This window comes from Phyllobates terribilis, unplaced genomic scaffold (genome assembly GCF_046119375.1).
Source record: "Phyllobates terribilis strain yellow unplaced genomic scaffold, ASM4611937v1 Scaffold_65__1_contigs__length_7625178, whole genome shotgun sequence".
In the NCBI taxonomy this organism is placed as follows: Eukaryota; Metazoa; Chordata; class Amphibia; order Anura; family Dendrobatidae; genus Phyllobates; species Phyllobates terribilis.
In genome coordinates, this window is record NW_027362825.1 from 3227180 (window position 1) to 3233453 (window position 6274).

The 6274-nt window shown below is 43.9% G+C and overlaps 1 non-coding gene across 1 annotated transcript; it reads left to right on the forward strand.

The window, feature by feature from the left end:
• The first annotated feature begins 398 nt into the window (after positions 1-398).
• TRNAF-GAA (transfer RNA phenylalanine (anticodon GAA)) lies at positions 399-471 on the forward strand. Its single transcript has one exon. It is a non-coding gene; the product is annotated as a tRNA-Phe (tRNA).
• Positions 472-6274: the final 5803 nt, after the last annotated feature.

A 6274-nucleotide genomic window follows, 5' to 3' on the forward strand; every position in this document is an offset into this window, starting at 1 on the left:
AAATGTTTTCACTTTCAACATTAACAATCAGTAGAATATTTTCTCTAAATTTGCATCTCTTTTCTTCACTTAAAATTGTTTGCACCTAAGAAGAAAATAAAGCTTGATGCAACATTATGCTTACAAATTGTGTTTTATGCTCAATCATCACCTGTCCTACAAAGACACATTCAGAATTAGCCTAGCGAATTGAGTAAATTTGAAAATGTAAAAAAAATGCAGAATTGCTGTTTTTTCTATTCATTCACAGAGAATTTATGTAAGTTCTTAAATATGTACGCAAAATAGCGGGACTTTCAAATATAGATAATCTTGCAAAAACAAGTCAAAGTAAAAATAAATACATCCAGTTGTGACATCTACAGTGTGTTGAACATTCCTGAATCTAAATGTGTCCTGCCGAAATAGGTCAGTTGGGAGAGCGTTAGACTGAAGATCTAAAGGAACATGGTTCAATCCTGGGTTTCGGCAAAAGTTTTTTTCTTCACCCATTAAATTTTAAGCAGAAAATAAACAAAGCATATGGACTGACTGTTTACAGAGAATGTAAAAATCCTAATCATTATAACTATCTACAGGAAAAAAAATGATAGAAACTTGAGAACTGAACACTTTTAACTTTTGAGGAAAATAATATTTTTTGTAATTTTTCCTTCATTCCGGACGTCATCACTTTGTTTTATTTTAGTTTGACTTAGCTGTATGAGGATTTAAAGGAAACCTGATAGCTAATACGGGCAGCATGTATCAGACACTAGCTGAATGATTTCAGCCATTTATGTTTGACTATGAATCGCTGTGGCTTTTCTGAGACAAATATGCTTCAAAAATATGGCAGGAACAAAGCTGTTTGGGGAAAAAGCCAGGATAGCAAAAAACACAAGCCCCAACTCAGGACCGTCATCTTTCCTTCTAAAAAATAGGGGTTTCCACGTTAATGGTAAGACAAAGAATCCACAGATTTGGCATTTCTCTAGCGAGTAGAGCCCACTTAAAATGTATGGGGTGCTTGTCTCCATAAGCGCAAGCTGGGCACTAAACTGGCTTATTTGCAATTCTGGATGTTGCAGAGTGAAAACACCTGTTGGACAAAAATAGTAATTGCCGGTGTTGATGAATTCATTATGAGGAGTAATTTATAAAATGGGATCACTTTGGAAGGGTTTCTGCTGTTTTGGTACTTTTGGAACTCCGCAAACGTCACCCTCAAAATATTCTTGCAAAATCTGCATTCCCAAAACACAAACAGCGCTCTTACTTTCAAAGCCCTGCTGTGTGACCAAACAGTAGTTTCTGAAGACATATGGGGCATCACCGCATTTCAATGAAATTGTGCAACTTTAGATATTTTCACAAGAAAAACTAAATATATATTGACTATTGTTGAGCGATACCTTCCGATATCAGGAAATATCGTATCGGATTGGATCGGGCCGATACCCAAAAAGTATCGGATATCGCCGATTCCGATACCGGAAACCAATGCAAGTCAATGGGACACAAATATCGGAATGAAAATAAACCCTTTCTTTCCTTGTAGGTTAATTCTACATGAAGTAAAACAACTAAGAATAATGTAGAATGACATGAAAAGCCGGCAATTCATCAGCGGCATTCACCGGTACCCGACAATTTACAACAGAAAGAATATAGCTTCACACATAGATTAGGTAGATAGAACCATGTCAGTCACATATATATGAAGTACAGTGACAGTGTTGCTTACTGTACTTGTCATTTAGTGTAAAGGATTTATTTTAAAAAATAATAGTGTTTTCATGCACCGTCTCTTTAAAAAAGCCGGCCGGCAATTCAGCAGCGGTACCCGACAATTTATAACAGACAGAATAGAGCTTCACACATAGATTAGATAGATAGAAACATGTCAGTCACATATATATGAAGTACAGTGACAGTGTTGATTACTGTACTTGTCATTGAGTGTAAAGGATTTTTTAAAAAAATAATAGTGTTTTCGTGCACCGTCTCTTTAAGAAAGCCGGCCGGCAATTCAGCATCTGTACCCGACAATTTAGAATAGAAGGAATAGAGCTTCACACATAGATTAGATAGATAGAAACATGTCAGTCACATATATATGAAGTACAGTGACAGTGTTGATTACTGTACTTGTCATTTAGTGTTAAAATAAAGGATTTATTTAAAAAAAAATTGGCGTGGGGTTCCCCTTAATTTTAGGCTCTAGCGGAGGTTAAGCAGACAGCTGGGGCAAATGTTTGAAGCCTGGGAAGGGGGTAATACCCACGGAGCTTCCCAGGCAACTAATATCAGCCCCCAGCTGAATACCTAGCCTTTACTAGCTATTAAAATGGGGGAACCCCCCAAAAAAAATAACGTGGGGTCCCCCCTAATTTAATAGCTAGCAAAGGCTAGGCAGACAGCTGGGGGCTGATTTTAATAGCCCAGGAAGGGTGCCATGAATATTGGCCCCCTCCCAGGCTAGAAACACCAGCCGTCAGCTGCCCCAGAAATGGCGCATCCATAGGATGCGCCAATTCTGGCACTTAGCCTCGCTCTTCCCACTGCCCTGTAGCGGTGGCAGTGGGGTAATAGGGCTGGGGTTGATGTCAGCTTATAATGCCAGCTAACATCAAGCCCAGGTTAGTAATGGAGAGGCGTCTATAAGACACCCCCATTACTAACCCCATAGTCAAAGTTAAAAGAAAACACAAACACCCAGAATAAAGTCCTTTAATTGAAATAAACACACAATTCTTTATTGTTCTAAATTAAACCATACTTACCATCACGCCCATTCCAGCTGAAGCCAACGATCTCCTGCAATAAAAGAAAAATAATAAAGCAACATCATCCTTACCTTTCGATGGTTCCCAGGACAGCTCCAGCTCTGCTACATCGAGATGACAGGCTGGACCGCAGCAGAACGCTGCCATCCAGCCTGTCATCCCGCAGACACTGAGAAGTGCAGGCATGCTTGCGCTCCTCAGTGTCTCTCTGTGACGTCATCCAGATGAGCCGAGTTCATGTCCAATGAACTCAGCTCACCTCATGCACGTCACTGACAGCGTGGAAAAATTCTCCTGCACTCAGCGCTTCAGCGTGAGAATTCTCCCACGCTGTCAGTGACATACATGAGGTGAGGTCATGTCCAATGAACTCAGCTCACCTCATGCACGTCACTGACAGCGTGGGAAAATTCTCACGCTGAAGTGCTGAGTGCAGGAGAATTTTCCCACGCTGTCAGTGACGTGCATGAGGTGAGCTGAGTTCATTGGACATGACCTCGGCTCATCTTTATGCCGTCACAGCCAGACACTGAGGAGTGGAAGTATGCCTGCGCTTTTCAGTGTCTGCGGGATGACAGGCTGGATGGCAGCGTTCTGCTGCGGTCCAGCCTGTCATCTCGATGTAGCAGAGCTGAAGCTGTCGTGGGAGCCATGGAAAGGTAAGGATGATGTTGCTTTATTATTTTACTTTTATTGCAGGAGATCGTTGGCTTCAGCTGGAATGGGCGTGATGGTAAGTATGGTTTAATTTAGAACAATAAAGAATTGTGTGTTTATTTCAATTAAAGGACTTTTTTCTGGGTGTTGTGTTTTTTTAAATACTTTACTAGAAATTCATGGTGGTCATGTCTAATATTGGCGTGACCCCATGAATTTCGGACTTAGGGCCCTTTATTACCCAGTGAGCCACCGCACCAGGGCCCTGGATGAGTTGGGTACAGCGCCAGAAGATGGCGCTTCTATGAACGCGCCATTTTCTGGGGCGGCTGCGGACTGCAATTTGCAGCGGGGGTGGCCCAGAAAGCTTGGGTCTCCCTGCGCTGCGGATTCCAGCCCCCAGCTGCCTAGTTGTACCTGGCTGAGCACAAAAATAGGGCGAAGCCCCACGCATTTTTTTTTTTAATTATTTCATGAAATTCATGGAATAATTAAGAAAAAAAGGGCTTCCCTATATTGTTGTGTCCGGCCAGGTACAAAATAGGCAGCTGGTGGTTGGGGGCAGCCTGTTCCTGCCTGCTGTACCTGGCTGGACACAAATATAGGGCGAAGCCCCACATCAATTTTTTTTTTAATAAATCCTTTATTTTAACACTAAATGACATTTGAGGAGTTAATAAAGATGCAGTCCCTTATCTATTATTTATTTTTTAATTAATTTTTCCCAAAACTTTTGACGTGGGCTTCGCCATATTTTTGTATGCCAGCCAGGTACAGCATCCAGCTTCTATGAACGCGTCATTTTCTGGGGTGGCTGTGGACTTCAATTTTCAGCGGGGGGGCAGAAAGCTTGGGCCTCCCTGCGCTGCAGATTCCATCCCCCAGCTGCCTAGTTGTACCTGGCTGGACACAAAAATAGGGAGAAGCTTCACGTATTTTTTTTTTTTAATTATTTCATGAAATTCATGAAATAATTAAGAAAAAAAGGGCTTCCCTATATTGTTGTGTCCAACCAGGTACAAATAGGCAGCTGGTGGTTGGGGGCAGCCCGTTCCTACCTGCTGTACCTGGCTGGACACAAATATAGTGCGAAGCCCCACGTCAATTTTTTTTAAATCATTTCAGGAAATTCATGAAATAATTAAAAAAAATTGATGTGGGGCTTCGCCCTATATTTGTGTCCAGTCAGGTACAGCAGGCAGGAACGGGCTGCCCCCAACCACCAGCTGCCTATTTGTACCTAGCCGGACACAACAATATAGGGAATCCCTTTTTTTCTTAATTATTCCATGAATTTCATGAATTTAAAAAAAAAATACGTGGAGCTTCGCCCTATTTTTGTGTCCAGCCAGGTACAACTAGGCAGCTGGGGGCTGGAATCCGCAGCGCAGGGAGGCCCAAGCTTTCTGGGCCCCACCCGCTGCAAATTGCAGTCCGCAGCCGCCCCGGAAAATGGCGCGTTCATAGAAGCGCCATCTTCTGGCGCTGTACCCAACTCATCCAGGGCCCTGGTGCGGTGGCTCACTGGGTAATAAAGGGGTTAAGGCCAGCTTGGCATTATCAGCTGGCCCTAAGCCCGAAATTCATGGGGTCACGCCAATATTAGACATGACCACCATGAATTTCTAGTAAAGTATTTAAAAAAAACACAAACACCCAGAAAAAAGTCCTTTAATTGAAATAAACACACAATTCATCACACCCATTCCAGCTGAAGCCAACGATCTCCTGCAATAAAAGTAAAATAATAAAGCAACATCATCCTTACCTTTCCATGGCTCCCACGACGGCTCCAGCTCTGCTACATCGAGATGACAGGCTGGACCGCAGCACAACGCCGCCATCCAGCCTGTCATCCCGCAGACACTGAGAAGCGCAGGCATGCTTGCGCTCCTCAGTGTCTGGCTGTGACGGCATCCAGATGAGCCGAGTTAATGTCCAATGAACTCAGCTCACCTCATGCACGTCACTGACAGCGTGGGAAAATTCTCACGCTGAAGCGCTGAGTGCAGGAGAATTTTCCCACGCTGTCAGTGACGTGCATGAGGTGAGCTCATGTCCAATGAACTCAGCTCACCTCATGTATGTCACTGACAGCGTGGGAGAAGTCTCACGCTGAAGCGCTGAGTGCAGGAGAATTTTCCCACGCTGTCAGTGACGTGCATGAGGTGAGCTGAGTTCATTGGACATGACCTCGGCTCATCTGGATGCCGTCACAGCCAGACACTGAGGAGCGCAAGCATGCCTGCGCTTCTCAGTGTCTGCGGGATGACAGTCTGGATGGCAGCGTTCTGCTGCGGTCCAGCCTGTCATCTCGATGTAGCAGAGCTGAAGCTGTCGTGGGAACCATGGAAAGGTAAGGATGAGGTTGCTTTATTATTTTTCTTTTATTGCAGGAGATCGTTGGCTTCAGCTGGAATGGGCGTGACTGTAAGTATAGTTTAATTTAGAACAATAAAGAATTGTGTCTTTATTTCAATTAAAGGACTTTTTTCTGGGTGTTTGTGTTTTTTTAAATACTTTACTAGAAATTCATGGCGGTCATGTCTAATATTGGCGTGACCCCATGAATTTCGGGCTTAGGGCCAGCTGATAATGCCAAGCTGGCCCTAACCCCTTTATTACCCAGTGAGCCACCGCATCAGGGCCCTGGATGAGTTGGGTACAGCGCCAAAAGATGGCGCTTCTATGAACGCGCCATTTTCCTGGGCGGCTGCGGACTGCAATTTGCAGCGGGTGGGGCCCAGAAAGCTTGGGCCTCCCTGCGCTGCGGATTCCAGCCCTCAGCTGCCTAGTTGTACCTGGCTGGACACAAAAATAGGGCGAAGCCCCACGTATTTTTTTTTTTA